Here is a 25,001-nt window from a genome sequence, read left to right on the forward strand (position 1 = left end):
GTGAAGTCACCCAATGAAATGTGGAATTATGTAAGCACTGAAAAATATTTGTCTTCATTTTTCTCCAGATTGCACTGCTGACTAATCCCAACAGGATTTTATCTACATGCCATGAGAAATCTCTTTAGCCAGGAAGTTCCTTCCACCCCTAGACTACTTCTCACATGGAAGTACCTGAGGCCTCTCCCTTTGAATGGTGGACTCCTCCCAAAACCTCTATTTTAAGAAGGCAAAGGTTAACCATGTCTTTTTTCCTGTCTAGCTGCTATATCATTTCCACAGGTTCCTATTGTCTTGTCAGGTACCTTTACCCAACTTTATTTTCTAAATTTATCTTCCTCATTAGAATGTAAGCTCCTTGAGGATAGGCACCATCTTTCTTTATGCTTCTATCTCTATTCCCAGCCCGTACCATAGTGCCAGCAGTATGTTGTTGAATGACTCATCAATAGGTCTACCTACTGTAACTTTTCATAATGCATTCAAAGCCAGATAGCCTAGCATTCTATCAGTCAGAACTCTCATTTATTTGCACTTCTATAATGCAATCATAGCTGGTGGACATAATGATGACCTTGAAGCATAGGAACTCCCTGAACTGCCATCTGAACCAGTATCAAGAGCCTTGTCGATCTGAAACATCCCTACTCCATACTAGCCCTCTTCTTTAATTTATGAGTTCCTCCCAGGTTCTTGATTTTGAAGAGGGGTCAAGGCCAGCTATATTTCATTTTCCTCCTAACTTTACTTGCGAATTCTAAACTTTATCACCATGCCTCAGCTTCTTTAGCATCTAAGGACTCCTCATAATGGAATATCGATTGGCCCCAGGGATCCTCTCCATCCTCTGTCATGCCAGCCACCTTTTCCCATTTTTTAATTCTACTTGGAGCTTCCATTTTGAGGAAAGACCTGGGCCAATCCTGCTTCATTTCCTTCCAGACTTTCTTTCTGACTTTCTGGACTTCAAAACCGTGTTGACACCTTTCCCCTTTACTTAGCAAGTCCCTTTTATGTGTTGTCTTCCTCTATTAGGGTGTAAACTCCTTGAAGGCAGGGACTGTCTTTTTTTTGTATTAGTATCCCCAACACTCAGAACAATATCTGACCCATAATAAATAGTTGATGAATGCCTGCTGTCTTTTCTTGCCAAAGCATTGAATGTTGTCTAGTTCTAAGCATGTCATATTAAAGTACAGCTCTTGAGAAAACTACTCTCCATTAACGGTAAATTTAAGGCAACTCTCCACTAACCAATATATTTTATTAGCCAGAACTAGCAGAAAAATCCTTGATTATTATAGATAACTAAATATTTCTAATATTACCATAGCCTCTCCATTATTAAGACTTTTGATATGAAAATGGTAGTATTACAAAAGGAAAGTTAAAATGCAAAGTCAACCAATGTATGGAATCAGGCAGGAAGTGGGAACCAGATTGGCTAGATGTTAGAATTGTTCCATTTCTAACCAGTAGACCATGAAAAATGACAGATATTTCAAAAAATCAAGTTTAATGAGAAAATTAAGGATATGAAAGTGGCTATAAAATTGTGAGGTATTTGATATAACCAGCCATAAGGAAGGACAGATAATAGTGTGAATCTGAATTTCTTATGACAATGATAGCTCACATTATAATGTTTTAGTTTGCAAAGTGTTTTCCTCAAAATAATTCTGAAGTTGAAGATAATGAAACTAATTCTTCAAGAAGTTAAAAGACTTGCTTATGGTCATTAAATTAGTAAGTGATATAGCAGAAACTCAAATCTTCTGACTCCAAGTCCCATGCATTTCTCATAACATCACACTGTCTTTCAGTCAGTAAGGATAATTATAGATTTGAGACGAGTTATTTTCACTTCTCAGATCAAAATTACACCTGTCATAGATTGAAAGCACTACCATAAAAATAAAATAAGATAAAAAAAGCTCCAGGCTTTCTTGGGAGATGATGACTAAATGAATTAAAAGTCCTAGCATTTTCTAGCTCACCCTTCTCCAGCATCCTTCCATTATTGTTCATCTATACCTTGGATTGGACTCTACTTGACCATGCCTTTAGACCCAAATTTCTCTGGCTTTCACAGACTGACCAATAATAGGTCTTAGTCCAAGTATTACTTGCTCATTGTTTTGTTGGCTCAGAGTGAGTGTAAATAGCAATTATTTCTGTCCTGGACAGAAACCCTAAGGTTCTTCCCCTCCCAGACTGATTCTTTATGAAGGCAAACCAAGTCATTTTATGCCTAAATTCCTCCCTAGTCTTTAAATACTGAATGAGCTTTACCTCAGACTGAGACCTGGGAAAAACCTTAGCTCAAAAAGGCCAAGGTCTCACACTGCATATTGTGCTTAAGTGAAAAGCAGCCATGGTTCAAGCACCATGGACAATACATTTACTTAAAAATTTTAGAAGAAAAATTTCATTACAGAACACAAATATACTACAAAGCATAAGAATACCAATAAAGGAATCCTCTTATTTTCTTATTTGGTATATTTTTCTTTCATAAATTAAGAATTATTCAAACCAAAATTCCCTATATTTAAAGAAATAAAAATATCCTTGGGTCATAATTATGTGACTGTATGGTAAAGATTTCATGAGAAGATTTGTTATAATTCTTTAAGATGATGAAAGTGAATTTGGAAAGTGGATAAATAGTGCAGACTTGACTTAGGTTAGTGTCATATATAGTGCAATTCCTTTCTCTATGATGTTTTGAGTATCCCAATTATCCTTCTCCATCCTTAAAAATGGACTTTTTCAGAGCAACAGTTACTAGTTGCAAATAATTCAACACTATTCAGAAGTTCAGGTAAGTGCTTTCCATGAGACCTACTGCATTAGGATGGAATCTCATTATGAAAAGTAATGTTCCATGTAGCTCCTCTGCAGTTTCTTGCCTACTGGGGCTATTTCAGAATAACAGAATAATCTCAGAGCCCATATGGCTTAAATCATACCTGAACAGTTATATCATACCTCTGTAATATCCCCAAGAAATGATTATTTAGTCTTTGAGGATCTCAATAATAGTCCACCCAGAACTTTTAACTCGGTCCTTTCAACGTTTCAATAAATCTAATTGTTAGGAACCTCTCACACTCCCCCCACCACATAGAGTCAAAATATACCTCTTATTTTAATAGATCTAATTACTAGGAAGTATCTCCCCTACACAGTAAAAATATCCATGAATTTCAAAAGATTTAATTATTAAGAAGCATTTTCTGTGCATAGAGTTAAAATACACCTTCACAATTTCTACCTTGTTGGTTTCCAGGTCATAAAACTCAATTTGTATTAAAGAATTGACCCTGGAGGGGAAGTCAGAATGCAGCACATTTCCAGTTAAGGATTTTCATCCTCTTCCATTTATTTTTCTTCCTTAAGCCTTCTTTTCAATTGTGAACTTAACAATAAACAGACACACACATCTCAATTCACAATAGCAGGTTGAGAAGAGAACCCCACAAATACATTTTTGAGAGAAATGAAGGACACTGAAGAACTAAGAAGGATGGCATACCAAAAGAAAAACCTAATAAACCCAATGTAAGATGCAATATGCTGCAGTGGAGAGACCTCTTTTCTATCTCATTAAGTCCTTAGTTCAAGTCTTATTTCTGACACATACTGCATATTTGATCCCTGGCAAACCACTGAATGTTTCAGTATTTTAGATAACTCTCTACGACTATAAATTATAAACAAAGTGCCTATCTGCTTTAGTGGAGGCAGTTTCCTCATCTAGCAGGTCCCTGTATCAATGAAAAAATATGTCCAACCCCTATTACTGAATCCAAAGTGTATTTTTTTTTGTCTCAAAGTAAGCCAAAAACCAACTTTCATATGTACTTTGGATATAGTATTCTATTTGGTATGATATGTATATTTTTTATATTTGGGATGTTAATGGGCCACATTTCCTAAGCCATGCTATTAATTTCAAGGAATGGGAACAATGAAGTCATATCTAGAGAAAAATAAGATCAGCCCTGCTTGGGGACTTTATTTTACTGGGTCTGGCTGCAATAGACAGCAGTTTCCTCATAGGTCAGTGACTCAGAAAGATAGTCACTGGTTGAGGTGGGAGAAAGTTCACTATAAAAAGATTTTAGGCTTATACATTCAACTAAATCATCAAAAGTTTCTCTTTTAAAAGAGACCCATAAAAACCTAACCCATTTGCAAAGAAATGGAAGAGAGACTTTCCCTTTCTCATATTTAAATCTCTGGTTTCCCAAGATTAGTATAGTGATAATGACTGCTGTTTTGATTTCACTGGCATAGGAAGCTCCTGAATGAGAAAATTTCCTCTTTTAATTCAGGTGGGCTTCTTCTTTGCATCTTAAAATCTTATAAACTTGCCTGGAATGTTTCAGTGACTTGTCAAATGAAATAGTCAATGTATGTCAAAGGCAAGGATTGAAGTTAGATCTTTTTGGTTTACAGACTTGCTCCTGTGACATTTAAAAAGTCTGAGAGACATAATTTCTGGGTAATTTAATCAATTTATTAATAATGCCAGCATTTTAATGAAAGGATGGACATTTGACTGTCTTTCTTAGACCAAAGGCAATCATGTCTGCAGCCTCTCAGCTGGCTTATTTGCCCACTGAAAGAGGTGGTATTCCCAAGGGTGGCAATAAACTCTGATGGGTTAACAATTAACATTGCAGTGAGAGACTGAAACTATTCAAAAGAACTTTGATTATGTCATTTACTTCTAAGTTACCCCCAGCCTTGGGTAATCTATTCAGAGAATTTGTCCCCTTTCAAACCTGAGTAAAGCACAATAGTTTTCCCACCTGGGCAGGATCTGAACAAGATAATTAAGAAAGTTAGTCCAATCCCATTATCAATAATGTCCTTAAAGAGACTGAATTTTTGAAAGAAAGACTTTAGAAAAAGGGGGGGGAGGGCTCTGAACTTTACCAAATCACTGGTTATTAATAATCATTTCTCTCAATTTCTTTCCGTTATACCACACTACTTCTTATTATGATCATATACACTATCTATAAATTTGGGACTGAGGGGGACACAGTGTTGTTTGCCCCCATGTAATGGTAATGGGAATTTTAAAAATCTTCTCTGCACCTTAATAAGCCTAAGAGAATTTGAAGACCTTTGCTGCTTTGAAGATATACCCTGCCCCCTAATAGGCTGAATATAATCACATGCAACCTATGGTGGGAGGAGTTTGCTGAAGGGTGGAGAAATGGAGGAAGTTAGGAGATAATGCAGTTAGAAATTGGAGGGAGCAGAGGACACACCCAAGGGAGACAGTTAGATTTGTGCATAAATGTTGATTTGTGGGAAGGCTAAAAGGATGCGGTGATTCTCTATGCTGTTATTTTTTATTAACTTCTTTGCCACTATGATGGAATCAGCTTACTGGTTTTGGGGTTCAGTTTTCTTGTGTCTGAACAAACATTTTGCTTCTGTCTTCTATATGGAGAGTCTGTTAAATTTTGCAATTGAGCACTGTGCTGGCAAATTTACAGTGTCCATTGGCACTATGAATATTGCATTGGCACTACACCCTGTAGCTCCTAACTTCTCTAGGGATGACTTTGCTCAATTAAGTGTGTTGGATCCTTTGTTAGAGTAGGGAATTTTACAATATATATATATATATATATATATATATATATATATATACTAAGTCTTTTAGGAATATAGATGGTATGCATACATCGTACACATATACTTTATATGTGTGTATTTGTACTTTTGACATTACTGAAACTTAATACAAGCTTTTATAAGAGGTCATTGGTCCCAAAATGGGACAGTGGGCATTGAAATTGATTGCAATTCATTAATGGATCTCCTTTCCCTCATGTATCTGTGCTTTCAATAATAGGATTATTTTAAGTTGTGTGTGTGTGTGTATATATATACATATATATTAATTGCACATATATAATAAATACTCACATAAAATGTGTGAATGGGTGTACATATACACATATACATATATACATACACAGACACAGAAACCCAAATACACACACAGACATTTACACACACGCACACACAAGCACACATACTCACACCTCACATCACCTCCTCTTGGCATACATGTTAGAATCCAATTTATAATGGCCCAGAAAATAAGCTTAATTTTCATTTTGGTAATTAAGATCTGAAAGCAAATATGTGGAATAATTGTGTTAGTATGCATTTTAGTAAAATAATGTTACAAACAGAAGACACATGCAAAATTAAGATAAAGTGTAAATATTTGCAGTTTAAAAAATATGTCTTCCTGAGAAATTTTTGGCTGGCACTGGATTTTCCAGTTTTGTCTTTGGAGTTAAAGCATGGGAACTGGAATATTAAATGAAAATAAAATTGTGTATTACTGTCTCACTGAATGGCATGATCTCTCACAGGACCGTAGAATAAGAAGAGACAAGAGACTTCATGAATGAGTAGAGATTTTACTCCATTTCTTAAAGTGAGTCTCATGTATCTAAAATCATTTTTCGAATTTTTTTTTTGCTGAGAAATGATTTTGTCTGAAGCAATGCAATTTGGAAAACCTCTAAGGAAACTAATGAGTTCTCCACTTGCCATTGGATGATGAATTATACAGGACTGAAGGTGCTGAGGCAAGGAAAGCGCGATCAAGGATCTTCACACATTTTATAGTCAAAAAGGTACTAATTTTAGGTCAACAGCCCCTTCAATACCACTTTTTCTTGTATTGATCTCTCCCTTCTATGAACTCTAATACCACTTATCACCCACACCACTGATTTTGACATAGTAACATACAACAGTATGTTCATTCTTTCTCAACTATTCCACATATTTATGTCTTCTCTTCAACTAGGCTGTAAATTCGTGATGGTTTGGTACAGGATTGCAAGCTTCCTTTGCATTTCCTTTGGGGCCTAAAAATGTTAACTTCTAACTTCCAAACTAAATTTAGGCATCTGGGTGATGTAGCGACGAGATTACTGGGTCTAGAATTAGGAAGACCTATATTCAAATCCAACCTCAGACACTAGGTGAGTGACCTTAAACAAGTTCCTTAAATTGTAAAATATAAAATGAGAATAAGAGCAACATTTATCTTGTAGGGTTATTATAAAGTTTCAAGGAAATAATATTTGTAAAGCAGTTAGCACAGTGCTTCACACATAGTAGGTGCTATATAAATGTTTGTTTCATTCTCCAACATTGAAATCCAGTGAACTTGTCTCTATACTCATCCTCTTTGACCCAACAGAAGCATTTGATACTGAGGACTGTGAGAAATGATCATTTCTCTCATATTAATAACTTTATTGAATCAGAACCAAAGTTTTCCCCCTTTTCTACTTCCTTATCCAGAAATCAACCAGTGTGGAAAATCTTTCTCATAGCTGTACCCAGTCCAATATCTAATTAGACAGTAAAACCAATTCTAAGTTTAGGCTAAAAGATTCCTGCTCATTGTGTTTGTTCATATAGACCTAGGAAAATTTGAATCCTCCCTTTTATCAGTCAGGTGATACAGAAAAGGATAAGTCTCTCTGATGAAGACTTGGGTGATTCAAGTCCTGTACCCCAAGATCTTCATTGGAATATAGTCCAGACCCTCATTGTAAGATTCATTCTTTCATTGATTCTTAGTCAATAAGAGTTGATTGTCACCCTCAGGAAAACCTACTCTTTCAAGGGCATATAACCCATTGCCATGAGGGGTCTTTAGTCTAAGAGAGACAGTAAAATAATGATCCTTTTATTAATAAACATTCAATGAACATTAATAAAATGATTAAATTACCTAGAAACTATGTCTCTTGAACTTTTTAAGTGCCACAGTATCTTTCTGAAACTCTCCTTTGCCATGGTTTTCATAATTTTAACCCTCTTGTGAGAAGGACCTCTCTAATTCCTAACACATCCTTCAATTTTTTCTCCCTCTGACTGAATTTTCTTAAAGAATTTCTATCTTCCACACAGGATATTTCTACATAAATATCTTCCTGGCATCTCTAACATAAAATGTGTAAAGAATCCCAGGACCTCTTTCTGACTTCCCTGTTTCTATTAATGGTACTACTGTTGTCCTATTCCCTTTAGGGTTGGATCAACAGAGACTTCCTTGACCTTTTACCTTCTCTCTTTCTACCTCCTTACAATATAATCAGTCACCAAATACCATGAATTTATTTTTAATATACCTCCACTCTGTCATTTCCATTCTCATTGCTACCCATCCAAGTGCATAACCTTACAATAGTCTCATCTAAATAGTCTCAATGTCCCTCACTGTCAATCTATCCTACACATTGCAATGGGGTTAATCTGATGAAAATAATGGTTTTATCATATCATCCTCATCAACAAATGAATTAAATATACTCTTTCTCTCCAGTGCCTAATGAATAAAATCCCAATACATCATTTTTCAAACTTGAGCTTTTTCACAATCTGACTCCACTTTATGACTCAATAATTTCCCTACACATCCCTTTAGTCTCAGTCAAATTAGACCAAATGTCCTTCTCTCTGTGGCTGACACTTTTCTGTTTCTTGACCTTTGCTCATGCTATATCTTCCAACTGTAATGTCATCCTCTTTATCTCCACAATCAAGACACAGTTTGAATTTTGCCATCTTCATGAAACTGTTGCTGAACAACAGATCAAATCCTGTATCTCCAATTTTGTCCCCTTTTCATTTTTATGCTATATTATTGTGATTTGAACATGTATCTTTCTTTCAAATGGGCTGTTAATTCTTACAGGGAAGGGGCTTTGTTTGACATAAAGTCTTCCACAGCTATTAGTATGGCTTCTTTTTTTTTTTGAAACTGTAACCAGGCTGTACTTTTATTTTATCAACAAATTATAATGAACTTTCCTATATACCCCATTTCTTTTTCTTGAGTATAAAATATGGAGAATCATTTCTTGAATCTCTCTTCCAGGTTTCTGAATTGATTGGAAATCTTGAATATTTAAATTAATTGATGCAGGAGTCATAGGACCTGGCTTCAAATCCTGCCTCTGACACTTACTATTTTTGTGACCTTGGACAAGTCTCTTCATTTCTCTGAGCCTCAGTTTCCTCAAATCTGAAATGAGGGTCTGTATTAGCAAGTTCCCCAGCATAACCAGGATAGCTGCTAGCACAGGTTCTTTGAACTGCTTTTCTAAAGGAAAGCAATTGTGTTTGATTAAAGTAAGATTGTTAACCCTTTTTCAGGGTTAACAATCTTACTTTAATCAAACACATATATCCTTCACTTAGTTCAGTGAAAAAATAAGCACCCTGAACTTCAGAAAATACAAACAGAAATTATAAGCAGACAAAAAATACAGAGAAAATAACACAATTAAACAGACAAACAGACAGGGCTTCTAGCTGTCTGACCATTACATACATACAGTGTTGGTTATTAGAGACAGAGCACCAACATCTAGGTTTTCAAAGCCAGGGGCTCAGTGGCTGCCCAGAGTCTCATCTGGCCAAATCACACAACTCTCCCCATAAGTGAGACCCATAGCAAAACCTCACCTCAGAGGTATATACAGCCTTCTCTAGGGTCAGAAAACATCACAACCTTCGTGACACACTGCCTAACCACACAAAGTAACAAAAGGTGGGCCTTCCTGAAAAACAAGCCTCCCCTAAACAAATTTCTCTTGTGCTCCAAGTGAGGCCCTTTAAGGGGCAGGCAAGATCTTTTTTTTTTTTAAATGCTGAGCTTTCTTTTATTTTTTCAATTCATTTATTTTTTTTTGTCTTTATTGATTGTTTACTTTGTGTTTAAAAGATTCAGTTCCCCAGTTCTTTGAGTTTCAAATTTTCTCCCCCTTTCTCCCCTCCTCCTCCCCATGGCAGCATACAATCAGGTATAGGATCTACAGATACTTTCACATTAGACATTGTTCAGGTTATAAAGAAGTACTGTATCAGATGGAATGAACAGTGGGAAAGAGGAAACCAAAGCAAACAAGAAAAAGCAAGAGAGCCAGTAATTTGCTTCGATCTGCATTCAAACTAGTATGGTTTCTTGTACATAGTAAGTCCAATAAAGCTTAATAAATGTTGAATGAATGCAAACATTATAGGAAGTATCAAAGAATGTCAGTAGTCTATTAAATAACAAACACTATATCCTTTTGTTTCTTAATGTCTGACTACAAAATAATGGGACCACAATACACACAGGGTATCAGTCCCATTATATTATTTTGGTAAGAACTGAAAGAAAGTCTTTGCCTGAAGACCTCCATTATAGTTTTGGAGAGGATCTGGTTAACAACAATTGGCCTTTGAATGTAATAGGTGATTTATTTCTTAAATCATGAAAATGAATGTACAAAATTTTTAAAAGTTTCATAATCAACATAATGAAAGATACCCCTTCCTCTACCATTGAGATAAGTAGTTATCCAAGACCATGAATACCAACACTCTAGCACAGGTGGGGAACCTGTAGCCTCTAGAGTCTCCAAATGGATCAATGTATTTGACCAATAAGAAGTAGAACTGAAATAAAAAAAAATCCTATTATATATGTCATGACTTCTTTCTAAAGATACAATGTTTTGATATCATTTTGTAAAGTGACATAGCAAGCTAGATGTACTATTATTGCAATATAAACCAGATTTGATGACATAATATCCAACATGCTGTCTGTTGTACTACTATGCAGGTTACTGAAAGTGTAAAGGATTATATTTTGGTAGTGCAGGAATAAGATAGGGTTTTAAATGTAGAAGTTAAGAAAAGCTAAGAATCCCAATTATATCTGGACAAGTTTCTTGGGCTTTGGAATAACTGAAAAAAACTGGAAGTTAAGTTTTGATTCCTTTCAAAATTATATTTGATATCAAAATTAATAGAAAATGTCATGGAACACTTGAAAAAACAGAAATCGCAATGTATGACAAAAACACTACAAAACCTTCATCATTAACATGTTGTATTACACATAAATTTGATTTTTCTTAATTTAATCATTCAGGGCCTCAAATTCAATAACTTTTGCATTGGAAATAACAGAATAAAAATGGTTAACAGAGAATTGATATCCAAGGATTGTAGAGACAGAAGGAAAACTCTAAGTTGGTCCTAATGATTTCAAGTTGCCCAGTCTAGATAAAGTGCATTATTCATACTTAAAGGTTTGGTGAATATGACCATTAAGCCACTGTAAATGTTATCTGAAAGATTGTGGAGGACAAAACAAAACAAAAAGAGTGGAAAAAGGTCTAATGCAGTTCAAAAAGGTAAGAAAATTAATTCTTCCAATAAAAGGTCAATGACCTGGACATTAATTCCTGTGAAAAGTTTAGAAAAGATCAGTAAATAGTTGATTAGTGAACATCTAGATAAAGTCATGAGTATGAAGTGCTAGTGTAATTTCAAGAACAGATCATGTAAGATTAATTTTTGATAAGCCTATGAAACTAGTACTTGAGAAGAATGTTGTATATAGTGTTCCAAAAATCTTAGTGCCTTGAGTTTGTTTAAACTGCACTAAACTAAAAGTTTTTTAAAAAACTAAAATTTCTGGGACATTGCTAAGATAGGTTATATTGATTTGGGCAAAATTTTACAAAATACCTGATATTATTAGAAAAGATGAAGATATGGTGATGAAAGACTAATACAATTATATGAATTCAAAACTGAATACATAGCTAGTTGAAAGAGTAGACATTAATGATTCAATATTAATTCAAGGAAAGAGTTTTCATGGAGTGCTCCAAGAATCTGTTCTTAGCTTTCTGCTTGGATCAGGGGCCAGCAAACTAGAGCCTGCCAGCCAAATTCAGCCTACTTTTTGTTTTTGTAGAGCTTGTGAGTTAAAAATGAATTTTTATATTTGAAATTAAAGTTTTATTTTATTTAAAAATATAAACAAAGTTTATTGTATACGGTCATGAAAAGAAAGTTCAATTGTATTATAAAATATTAATTTTTATTTTAAAATGTAAAACCCATCTTTAGCTCACTGACCTTATGTAAACAGGAAATGGACCAGACATGGCCAGCAGGTTTGCTGATACCATAGTTTGCTGATCTTTCACTTAGACAAAGGTATAGGAAGGCATGCTTATTAAATTTGCAAATGATACAAGTCTAGGAATGAAAACTAACATATGGTAGAGGGGCAAGGGGAGGGAATAAGCATTTAGAAAATGCCTATTATATTCCAGGCACTCTGCTAAGCACTTTGCAAACATTACTTTATCCTTCTAAAAACCCTGCAAGGTGATAAAATTTCCATTTTTTAGTTGAGGAACTTGAGGCAAACAGAGGTTGAGTGAATTGCTGTAATGTTAATGGAATGTGAAGATCTCCCATGCCCCTTTGTATTTGCAAGTAAGCAAGTACTTAGCACCTTGTTTCAAGTTAACACCTTGTTTAAGCTATTTAATTAACATAGAAGAGGTTAAGGCCTTGATGTAACAGGAAGGGGCAGAACAGGGAGGAGCTATACCGGATATAAGGAAGAGCACAAACTGGACGGACAGAACTTCTTAGGATAAACCTCAGAGGCGGGGCAGCTGCTGCTGGACTGAAGAATGAACGGAGGATTGAGAAGAACTGAGAAACGGAATGAGAATTGAGAACTGAGACAGAATTTCTTGGAGCAAGCCATGTGGAGGCTGGATAAAGTGATTTTGATTTTGAGAATGGAGCTTATTGTGCTGAAGACTTCTGAGGGCCAGCCAGAGCTGCAGAAGACTGAGGAAGTATGACTGTGGTGCTGGTACTTTGTACAAATGTTGTGACTTTGTTAAGCCTTGTATTCCCAGGAACAGAGACTGTGAAGGACCTGAGATGGACTGGACACAAGGAGCTGGGAGCTGTCTGCTTTTGAACTTAGGTGGCAGTTGGTTAGAATCAGGTGGGAGCTGGAACAATGGAAGAGGAACCAGGGGAGCTGAAAGCCTCCCCCAAGTCAAGATGAAAAGACCCCTCTGTGGGTTCTGAGTAGTGAGTTATGAAATTGACTCAATAGTGATTGATGAAATTGTCTGAGTAGTGACTGATGAAATTGTAATTTACTTGTGACCTAGGAGTGAATGGCTCTTGTATTTTCAACTACCCTTGAGAGGGTACTGAGTAGTGACTGTTGAATTTGTAATTTAATTGCATCCCATGTGTGGAAAACTTTGACTTTTGTACTTTTTGACCCTTAAGGAGGCAAGTCTCCTTAAGGATGATTGAATGATTGAATGACTAAATGATTGAGTTACTAAATGATTGTACTTTGTTGAAAACTGTGTTACCATTTTGGTGAAAACTAAGTGGCCATTTTAGTGATAAGTTGTTGAGTTGTGACATGGTGAATACTGCATTTTGATTTTCTATGATAAGTTGTAACACTGTGAATGCTGTACCTTGATTTCCTGTGAATGTTTTGCTCAGATTTGTTATTGAATAAATAGAGAATTCACTATACTATGTAATCAGAACATGGAAGCCTGTTCACAACAGCAGTCCTCTGGAAAGCTGTTTGTGCATGGCTTTGCAATTTCCCAGGGTCACATAACTACTAAATATATGAAGCTATATTTGGAACTCATGTCCTCCTGACTCTACATCCTTTCTTCTATCTACTATGTGAACTAGATGCCTAATACAAGATACATATCAATAGAACGATAGGTCTACAAACAAATAAAATAAATATTAATTAGTTGAATAGTCCTAAAAATTGCCAGATTTATAGAAGGTAGTAATTGTTTTGACTCTTTATTTGCATCAAAAAGATGAAGAAACAGTAGTTGTGTGTCAAGGGATAAAAGAGAAAAATGTAATATAATAAACAAGGAATAGTAAAGTAGGCCAGTTTAGCTGGGCATAAAGTTCAGGCAGGGAGTAATATTTAGTCAGCCTAGAAATATAATATAGAACTGACTGTCAAAGGCTGTAAATTCCATATGACACAGTCTCTATTTTACTTTGGAGACAATACAGCATCACTGAAGCTTTTTGAGTAAGGGTGTGACATGTTCAGACCTTTAAGAATCTCAATCTGGCAGCTTATATATACAATGATTAAGACAAAAGGGGAGGGAAACAGGACCAAGGATGTTTGTAGTATGAGTGAAGTGAAAGTTCCATATAGGGGATATTTTGAGGAAACAGAAATCACAATTCTTTGCAACTAATTATACATAAGGGGAAAGGAAGGGACAATAAAAAGTGGAGTATGACTCTAAGGTTACAAACCTAGTTTATTACCTAGGAATAAAAGGTAAAACTTCAACAAGTAGATTTAGGAAGAAAGAGTTTTAATTTTTTATTCCATTTTGGATTTAAGCTTAAGATGCCTTTGAGATCCTGTGAGGATATCCAACATGTATTTGGAGATAAAGGGGTAAGAGGAGAGGAGAGAGATAAGGGCTAGACTTAGCAATGAACCCATTAAAACTGACAAGATCACTAAAAGCTGGGGTGAGGAACCTGCAACTTCCAGGCCACATGTGGCCCTCTACGTCCTCAAGTGCAGCCATTTGACTGAATCCAAAATTCACAGAAAAACCCCATAAATAAAAAGATTTGTTCTGTAAAATTTGAACTCATTCAAAATGTTGCTCCCAAGTTCCTAGAAGGTCACATGTAGACTCTTAGAAGCTCACTTGCTTCTACTGGCAAAGCAATATTGTGCAGATATACTAGAAATCTTGCCTGCCTATCGGTGTTATAATAAAACCTCACTATTCTGACAGAAAGAAGGCTCAAGTGATCAATTTCTTTTCGAGGCAGACCTGCCTCTTCACACCCTCAAACCACATCATATTGGTGGCCCTGAATGGGGAATTACCTGACCCCCTCAAGGCCTTCTCCAGCTAAGAGCGGGAAGTACATTAGCCTCTCCTCTCTCTATCCCTTACTTGCTCTGCAGTTGGGGTCACTTTCCAACCACCTAGGAAGGTTTGGAGGTGATTTTCAGGCCTGACGCTCTCAGGTTCCATTCAGGTCTTATGATTATGAGGTATATGTGGACCCAGACACACCTTCTACAGAATGGGGGACTGGAAGTATAGGCCCAATTATCTCAATTCTCTATAATGCTAGGGAATTGAGAAAACTGTAGGTATCTTTTTGGTTTCCTGAGTTTTATTTCCCTCTACACCCTGGGACCCTCCTTCATGAAGGGATTCTCCATCCCCATGCTTGTCCCTTCTCTTCCAGCCTCATGGATCTTTGGAGTTGAACTTAGTGGGAATTCCCTAAGATCTGGCCCTAGGTTAAAACTGGAAAAACTTCGGTTTCTAAGACCTTGAAAAGGAAAGTTTTGTGCTTGGCCTCAACACAATCCAGAGGACCAAGAAAATTCTTGTGTCTGGCCTCAATACGATCTAGAGGGCTAAGAAAAATTGTAAAAGTTAAAAAAAAATTCTTACAATTGAATATTGAAAAAAGTAACTTGTAATGAGTTTATTATTTATCTACTGACTATAAACCAAAAGTTATCTAGTTTGAATCACTAATATCAAACTTTTAAAATTTTGGTTAGTTTTGATAAACTCTAAAGGCTTCTCATTTGTCACACCTGTTTACACTGAAATGGTGGACATGGAGTGAGAAAGACTTTTCCTGAATTCAAATCTGAGCTCAGAGGTTTTCTAACTGTGTGATCCTGGGCAAATAATTTAAACCCTGTTTTCCTCAGTTTCCTCATCTATAAAGTGAGGTGGAGAATGAAATGGCAAACCACTCCAGCATCTCTACCAGGAAAAATGACTGAAAATGACTGAACATCTACACTGATGCATATTTCTTCAAAGAAGCCAATGACATCCTAATATAATATCTTCCTTGGAGTATCATGTTTTGTTTTTGTTTGGGGGGGTTTTTTTGTATTCTAAATCAAATTGGACCAAATATCCAGTGAAATGCTGCACTTGGCAAAAGGATTTTTCATTTTGAAGGCAGGAAATGATAATCAGAAAATAATCATAAAGCGAAATAGCCACTTTACCTACTGTTTTCATTAAATATCTTTTTATAATGATTAGGCTTCTTCATTGTTTGCTCTACCAAGCAATAATTGACCTTAATATCATTTCTAACTGGAGTATATAAATTAAAATTATGGATTCAGTTATTTTGCAATGTAATTAATCACAAATTGTAAAAAAATACTTACAGGACATCTATGAGGTAATAAAACAACAGGTAAAAGGCGTTACGGAATTTAAGCAATCAATATGCCATCATAATAGATTACTTCCTTTTCTCGACTATGCACTACAAATCTATTTTAAGTGTCCAAGCCATAAATTATTAGGTGGGTTCCAAAGAATTCAGTATTTTACAGAACAACAGATATGACCCTTTTTCTATTTAACTCTACATGTTTTTCCCTGAGTTTTTATTAGAGAATTCTAAATGGTGCAATATTTCTGGATCACAATAGGAATGAAATTATTTTTATAGTTTAACAATCTATGGACATTGGACTAATGAGTGAATACAGAGAAAAGTATCATTCCCAATGCTTACATACAAATAGAAGACCTCATATTTTAATGTTAATTATTGGGCAATAAAGCACATTGTCTTTACTTGATCATTTTTAATTTTTCATGCCTGGATTTTGTAAATTCCTTTTAAAATGGTCTTATTGCCTTCAGTCTCACATTTAAAATCATCCAAAATATTTTAAAGCTATAATGGGATGCCTTGGGAGGTACTGATTTCATCCACACTAGAAGTCCCTAAGGAAGGAATATATTCAATACATGTCTGGTAAATTATAGAGGGGATTCTTGTTCAGGTATATTGAACTTGATGGCTCCCGAGGTCCTTTCCAACTCTGAAAATTCTGTGATTCCACACATTGCTGTTATATTCATCTTCTTAAAGTGACTTCAATACCACTACCAAAGTACCACAAAGGTTCTCTACTGCTTATTCCATCAAGACTAAACTATTCCTTATAGCTTTCAAGGTACTGCATAAGCCATACCTAGAATTTCTATTCAACACTCCCAAATCCACACCCTTCACTTTTTTAGAATAGTTCTCTTCAAGGTTCAGTGCACACAACTAACTCAGTTCTATATCATTGCCTTAATTCATGCTGTCACTCCGTTAACATTCTTCCCTCATATGTCTCCAACTCCTCCATCAAGGCTCATATCCCACTTCTTTCAAATAACTGTCCCTAGCAATGCTAGCTAACATCTATCTCCCCTTTCTATGACTTATTATACACTTCACAGTGAACACTCAGTTCTATATAATTCATTCCTCTGATTTTCTGTAATGTTCTATTGGATTTGATTATATCAGTATACACAATTAAACATTGATTAAATGCTTACTGTGTAGGAACCAGGCACTATGCTGAGTGCCAAGGATATAAAAAAGTCTAAAAACAGCCCCTGGCCTTAAAGAACATATGTTCTAGGGGGGGGGGAAACAACATTAAAATAGTCAGATATATAAAATATGTAAGGAAAACCATGATGTAATCATACAAAAGAAGGCTCTAGCATCTGCAGAGACAGGAAAGTCCTCTAGAAGAAGGAGGTGGGTAGTTCAGCTGGGTCCTGAAGCAAGCTTGGGATTCTAAGAGGAAGGGGTGAGGAAGCAGAGCATTCCAGGCAAAGGGGACAGACTTTGTAAAAGCACTGAAATGAGAGATAGATGCCATGCAAGAGGAATAGCAGCAGGATCATTGTTTGTTGATTGATCCATGTTTATATATTTATTATATATTTACATTTATATATTAAATTATATATTATATATTTATATGTATACTTCTATATATTTGTGGTTCGGTTGTTTACCTTGTGTTCAGTTGTTTACCTTGTGTACCTTTCATGATCGTATTTGCATTTTTCTTGGCAAAGATGCTGGAGTGATTTGTCATTTCCTTCTCCAGCTCATTTTATTGATGAGGAACCTGAGGGAAACAGTGTTAAGTGACTTGCCCAGGGACACATTACTAGTATGTGTCTGAGACCAGATTCAAACTCAAGTCTTCCTGACTCTAGGCTCTATCCATTTTGCCACCTAGCTGCTTGTGTATATATTTATTTTTCTGTTGTTGTAATTAATATTCTATTTTTAGTTCTTTTACCAAAGTAGAGTATAAGCTTGCTGTCAACAGGGATTACATCCTATTGAACAATTCAATTCAATGACCATTTATCTGTTAACAACCTCCTATTTGCTAGACACTACTGTGGTCACTATTTATATCATCTATGTGATACCCATAGCAGCCACTATGAATATGTATGCATATTTCCAGGGTAAATTGGCAAAATATAAATAACTGTCTTCCTCAAAAGGAAAGTCAAAATATTTATTCAGATACCAGAAACTAATTCCACTATGGTAATAAAGAAATTTATACACATCACCAATCCAGGCAGCACTGACATCTCAAACCTTCTCTCCTTTATGCCTCCTCATAAACAAGCTCCCCTAAGCAAAATTCTTCATTCCCTCACTCATGATGGCTGCTTTGCCTCAGTTCTGCCTCTCTCTCCCCCAGCACTGCCTCCCTCTCTCTTCTTGCTCTACTCATTCAGCAAGATCCTCCTACCATGGGCTCCATGTGACTCAAGCTCTATATGACTCCATCACAGCAGTCAACTGGGTCAAACTCAAAGCAAGTCACATAGGCCTATTAATGAGCAGGAAATATCTTGCCATTCCATTAACATTACACTACTATAGTAGTGAGGAAGCGCAGAGATTCTATATAGTGGAGAGAGTGCTAGGGCCAGAGTCAGTAAGACTCGAGTTCAAATATGGCCTCAGATACTTACCAGCTGTATAACCCTGGGCAAGTCATTTAACCTATTTAACCTCTTCCTTAATCCATTGGAGAAAGAAGTGGCAAACCATTACATATCTTTGCCAAGAAAACTCCATAGGTAGTATTGTTGTGATATGGTTCATGGGGTTAGAAATGGCCAACTATGACTGATAACAATAACAAATTTTAGTCACCATGGAAACAAGCAGTGCCCTTGAGTAAGGAGCTTCTCATCTAACCTGTAAAATATATATATATACACATATATAATATGCACATATATATACATACACATATGTATTATAATGCACATATATGCATGTGTGTTTGTACAGGCATGTATATATACAAGCAGACAATATGCATACATACACATACAGACTTGTATACATGCACATACATGTATGCACACACACCTACATATATGTGCATGTGCATGCAAATATGCATGTGTATAGACTAGTGTTTTCGTATTATACATATATACATGCATACATGCTTGCATATATATGTGATGAAAACAGTTAAAAGATTAGGGACAAGTCTCTCTAGGAAATCTTGAGGAGGGAGAGACCACTTCCAGCTGGGGAATTATATGGTTATTCTGTAGTCTTATACCACCTAGGACAGCACTAGGCAAATAATAGGTACCCAGTCTAATACTTGTATATTGATTTAAAGAGAAAATTTAAAACTTCACAAAAGTAATATTTCTCCTGGGAATTTCTAAATATTGAAATCAGTTCAATTAACATACCAATTACAATAGCTTCACATAAAGTCCAGAAAGTACAGAGAAGATCTTTGTTAGTATCATGGGGTTCATGAAAAGCATAAATACTGTCTATATCATTGTATGTCTTCCCTTAAGAATTCTATATCTGTTTCCTCATTTACAAAACAAAGATAATAATTCACAAGGTTATTGTAAGAATCAAAATAAGATAAGCATATATCAATTGACTTTGAAGAACAGAAAGCTTATACAAATAAAGGGATATTGATTAAAAATTAGTCTTCCAATCTTTCCTTGTTTTTATAGCAAGTTTTCCCTCTCAATTCTGCTGCTGCATATGGGTTTATACATGCTATGGATATTAATAGAGAAAGGGATAGAGATAGGGATAAGGATAAGGAAAGAGACTGTACATGCAATTTCATTGATATGGAGAAAGCCAGATAAGCAAATTCCATCTACCAATTTAGAGTGATAAATTCTCTATAACTGAAAGTCTTATATATTTGTCTAGGGTATGGTGTGGATAAGTATATGCACAGGGACATAACTGGTATACATCCGTGGTAGGATTTGAACTCAGCCATTCCTTCCAAGATCAGCTTTCCTCACCATACTAAACTGACTCTCCAGGATACTCTCACAGCATTGTAAAATGAGGACTGAATTAGGAATAAGGAAGCATTAATTTCTCATCTTAATGACTTCTGTCATAACTGTGTGATCTTAGGCAAACATTTCCATCTCTCTTCAAACATCTTTCATCTCAGGTGGTAGGGAGAATGTAGCCTACTTTAGTTTTTAAACATGGTCTAGCCAAAAAAAAAAAACCAACCCAAAAAAACAAAAAACAAAACTGGAGTTGAGATCTGTGTTCAAATCCTAGCTGACACTTATCAGCTATATGATTTGGACCCAAACTATGTGTTGCTTCCAGTGTGCAACTGGCCTAGGAGTCCTTGCCTTCCCTATATAATAGGGTTGGTGTGGTATAAGCTCTTTCAACATGAATGAGTTATTTAAATAAAGGGTCCAGAGTAGGGATGTTTAACTTAGTGTCTACACACCCCAAAATGTCTATGAATAGATTTATTGAGGTCAGTGAACTTGAATGGGGAAAAAATATTGCATCTTTATTATTATTATTATTTGCTTTTTGGAGGGCAATTGGGGTTGTGACTTGCCCAGGGTCACACAACTAGTAAGTATGTCAAGTATCTGAGGCCAGATTTGAAATCAGGTCCTCCTGACTCCAGGGCCAGTGCTCTATTCACTGTGCCACCTAGCCACCCATTGCATCTTTATTTTCAATAACCTCTAACTGAAATAAAGCATTTCCTTTTCTTGTGAATGTAGTAACAAATATTCTGAAGGAGACATAAATTTCTACAGATTGATTGAAAGGTTAAATGATTTATTTGCTCAAGATTATATATGCAGTAAGTACTTTGAAACAAAAAAGGATTTGAACTCTGATCCCCAGATTTTAAAGCCGGAGTTCTTTCTACTGCCCCAAATTTTCTTAAGACAATGGAAAAATGCTTGCTTTTATACATTTAAAAAAATTTTAAAAATTAAATGTTAGAGACTTGCCTTTTCATTTCAGGGCTAATGAGAGAATAATAAGTGAAATTATTTCAGGATCTAGTGACTTATTTAGAATAATATTACTATAGGATTTCAGAACTGGAGGACGATTTATTCCAAACTGAACTTTTTAGAGACAAAGCCTAGGGAACTCAAGAAGGTATCCAAGATGTTGATAAGGTTAATATTGATTTTAGAAAAGTTTCCCTTTCTTTTTAGAGATGAGAATTTAAATGTTTTTTTAAAATAATTACTAATTTATATTATTTTGAATACAGGTGAATGAGGTATCAATTATTCTGTAGATGAAGAAGGGGAGGGTATTCCCAAAAAATAATTATTCAAAGCTACTGAATATTAAGAATATTAAGAATGTTAAGAAGTTGGTATAAAGCATAAATTAAGATAACTATTTCCAGGATCTAGGTTGGTTGATTTTGTGAGCCCAAGGTAATTTAACAAATTTTAGTTACAATTAAAATTGTGTGTGTTGAAAATGTCCCTTCTGATTATCTGCTAAAATATAAAAGGAGTCATTGTTCACTCCATTGGTTATAATACTTCTTTACAACCTGACTAATGTTTAATGTGAAGGTATTTGTAGATCCTATATTTGATTGCATGCTGATATGGGTGGAGAGGGGGGAGGAGAGAAACGGGGAGAAAATTAGAAACTCAAGGGATTGTGGAACTGAATGTTGTAAACTAAAAGTAAATAAATATATTTTTTAAAAAGGGCAAGTTTATTTGTTATAGGCATCTTAGTGTAAATGATTCTTAACATAGTTCAAGAAATCTATCCACAGACACTTTGGTGGTCTGTGGACACAAGGTTAAAAATCCCTACTCTGGGCCCTTTATTTAAATAACTAATATTTGTGTTGAAAGAGCTTAATCCACACCAATTATATAAGTAGGGTAGAGGTTCAATATATACTTACTGAATGAATGAAGGTCTATGAACTGCAAGGTTTTATTAATAAACTAGTGCTGTGATTTATATTCATTTAAATCTGATTTGTAAAAACTGCATGAGTTCATTGTATTTATTATATCAAGCCTTAGACAGGTGTGGGATTTTACAGAACAAATCCTTTCATTAAGGGGATTTGTTTTGTGAAGTTTGGATTCAGTCAAAGGAACACACTTGAGGATTTGGTGGGCCACATATGGCCTTGAGGCCACAGGTTCCCCACTCCTACCTTGTAATGTTGCAGAGTCTCTGAAATGAGATTATGATCATTCAAAAGAATTTCCCCTAACTATTCATATCAGAAAATGAAGCTTTTATTCAGACACATTGTATAGTTGGGTGGACAACCTGTAGAACTCATTCACTAGAATATGCAGTGTTTAGGTAGGTAAGTGTTAGCATGAGTGTGTATGTATATGTGTGAGAGAGACAGAGAGGCCAAGAGACAGAGTGTATCTCAAATAGACACTGAAAAATGGTTGATTGAGTTGGGTTAACAAATGAATAGGAGTATAGGGCGTTAGATTAGGATTGGAAAATTGCAAAATTCTTTTAAAAACCCCAAATTTATTATTGAAGTAAAGGCCCATCAAAATATGAATATTCTTCTGGTGATGTGATATAATAATGAATCATGGAACACTACAGTCTCTGAAAATTGAAGTTCAGGATTACCCAAACGGCATTCAAGCGTCATTGTAGGGTAACTATGAGTAAGCTGCAACACAGTACAAGTGAGAAATTAATAACGACGGGCAGTACAAAACATGTTGAAGAATGTCTATTCAACAAAAATGATGGGTTGTACACATGTCAAGTTTGAGACACTGGCCATGTCAGGAGAACTTCAGGAATTCACCCCAGCCCATTTGATGTGCCCTGGGTGGAAAATTTATGGGAGGACATGGACAAGAGGGGGTGGGAGATCATGGGCCTCTGAACTACATCACTCTTGGGAATACCCATGTCAATAAAATCACTGTTGCAGAGGAGTATAGTTTCATGCAAAATAATCACTTAAAGTAAGCGCAGAGAATTCATAATTTTCTCTTAAAATTGATTTACTAGTATAGGTATTTTGGTAAGACCACACAAGCACAGGAGTAGCAGGCTAGGAACAGGTTGATTTACAATGGTAGGGCAGGCTACATCACTGGGTCTTCAAACAAAGGAATATGAACTTTAAAAATGAAAATTACATTTCAATATAACTGATTTTCTTTGCAATTTCATATATTTTATTTACAAATTTTAAAATAATTTTATTTATTTAATATTTAAATATTAATTTAAATATTAACTAATTAAATTTAATGTTTAAATATTAATTTAAATTTAAGTTTGTTTAAAGTGAAATACATTTTAAAATATTACTGTAAAAAGTGGTCCATAGGTTTTTATTTTTGTTTTTGTTTTTTTTCTTTTTGGATGGGGAGGGCAGGGCAGTTGGGCTTAAGTGACTTGCCCAAGGTCACACGGCTAGTTTTGTGTTAAGTGTCTGAGGCAGGATTTGAACTCAGGTCCTCCTGATTCAAGGGCTGGTGCTCTATTCACTGTGCCACCTAGCCACCCCTGGTCCATCAGTTCTGCCAGGCTGCCAAAGGAGTTCATGAATCCCCACCAAAGATTTAAAAACCATAGAATATATAAATCCAAATAATAAATAATTTCAGAGTCAGAAATTTTCACATTTACATGCAAATTGAATAACTCTATTGATTCCAGTTAACTCATACACAAACATTTCTTATTCAGTACCAGATCTCTCATTGGGGTTAGAAAATAGGGCATCAAATGCCAGATAAAACTTGCATTCAAACTTAACTATGTGGCATAAAACAGTTCCTATTGATCCCATGGAAACATTTTAAGAACTAGAGTGCATTTGGCTACTTAAAATATAAAACCTTATGCATTTTATTTTCAGAGAATGGCAAATAAATGTAATGTATTTGAAAAAGAACTTTCAGAGCAAAAGATGGTAAATATCCAAGGATTAGTGCTTAATATCACACTTTACACCCTGCTAGAGCAAAAGCAATGGTAAATTGACTAATTATCTATAATATGAATCCCAGCTGCTCCTGAATGTTGACATTCCAACTGATTTTCTGTCAATCAAGTATTAAATGAGAATTTAAAGAGGATAAAAGAACCCCCATTAGAGATTTACAGATTTTTCTCCCTTTGTGGCCATATGAATGCATATTTTCCATAGTAAAGTCTGTGGAATAGCTAAAAGATGTTTTTCCCTCCCCATTTTAATTAAATTATACCCAATTATAAGAGCAGGTTATTGTGGTTGTGGGAAGTTCAAAGGCCCAATTCTCCCATGGGTTAGCATCACAAGGTCACTCAATTCCCTGTCCACCAATAATTATTAAAATCTTCATCGACAAAATTAATATAAAACTAAGCTTATTGTTCAGTCATGATTCCATTTGGGGCTTTTTTGGCAAAGATATTAGAGTGGTTTGCTATTTCCTTCTTCAGCTCATTTTATAGATGAGAAAACAGAGGCAACAAGGTTAAATGACTTGCCCAGGCTCTGAGTGAGTGTCTGAGGTCAAATTTGAACTTGGGAAGAAGAGTGTTCCTGACTCCAGGCTTGGCACTCTAATCATTGCACCAGCTGTCTGCCCAAAACTAAGCTACACAGATTTAATCATTAAGCTGAACTCCATTATTCATATAGTTTAAAACAACATAGCTTTTGATATGTTCTAGCTGAAATAGTGACCCTACATAATTATATTATAAAAGTCTGATAGGTATAAATGCCTATGGTTTACGATAACGGTGTAAAAGAAATGGTTTTGGATTTGGAATCAGGCATCATGAGATCATATCCTAGTTCTGCCAATTAATGGTTTTGTAACTTAAGACAAATTGTTCAATCTATCTGCGCAATATTTTCTGAATCTACAAAATGG

The sequence above is a fragment of the Petaurus breviceps genome, unplaced genomic scaffold, assembly GCF_028583685.1.
Source record: "Petaurus breviceps papuanus isolate PSGF00001 unplaced genomic scaffold, PetGlider_PUasm1.0 90515, whole genome shotgun sequence".
In the NCBI taxonomy this organism is placed as follows: Eukaryota; Metazoa; Chordata; class Mammalia; order Diprotodontia; family Petauridae; genus Petaurus; species Petaurus breviceps.